The sequence below is a fragment of the Haliaeetus albicilla genome, chromosome 8 (assembly GCF_947461875.1).
Source record: "Haliaeetus albicilla chromosome 8, bHalAlb1.1, whole genome shotgun sequence".
NCBI classification, from domain to species: domain Eukaryota; kingdom Metazoa; phylum Chordata; class Aves; order Accipitriformes; family Accipitridae; genus Haliaeetus; species Haliaeetus albicilla.
In genome coordinates this window covers 17,262,984-17,263,200 of record NC_091490.1, presented here as the reverse complement: position 1 = coordinate 17,263,200, position 217 = coordinate 17,262,984, and positions in this window count along the sequence as shown.

Sequence of the window (217 nt, the reverse complement as noted above, 5' to 3'; positions counted from 1 at the left end):
CAACCTGGGATAGTTTGCTTCTTCCTGTCCAAGTATGTAGAGTGCCCAAGCGCATCTTATCTCATTGTCATAGTAACCTGGGGTCATTCGCTTCCCCCTCATTGCGTGGCCGCCAGCATGACAGCCAGCTACGGATCTTGGCATTCGGACAACACAACCTGCATTACATCAGCGAGTTCACTAATGAGCCAAACAGGACATTGCATATGTATGATAT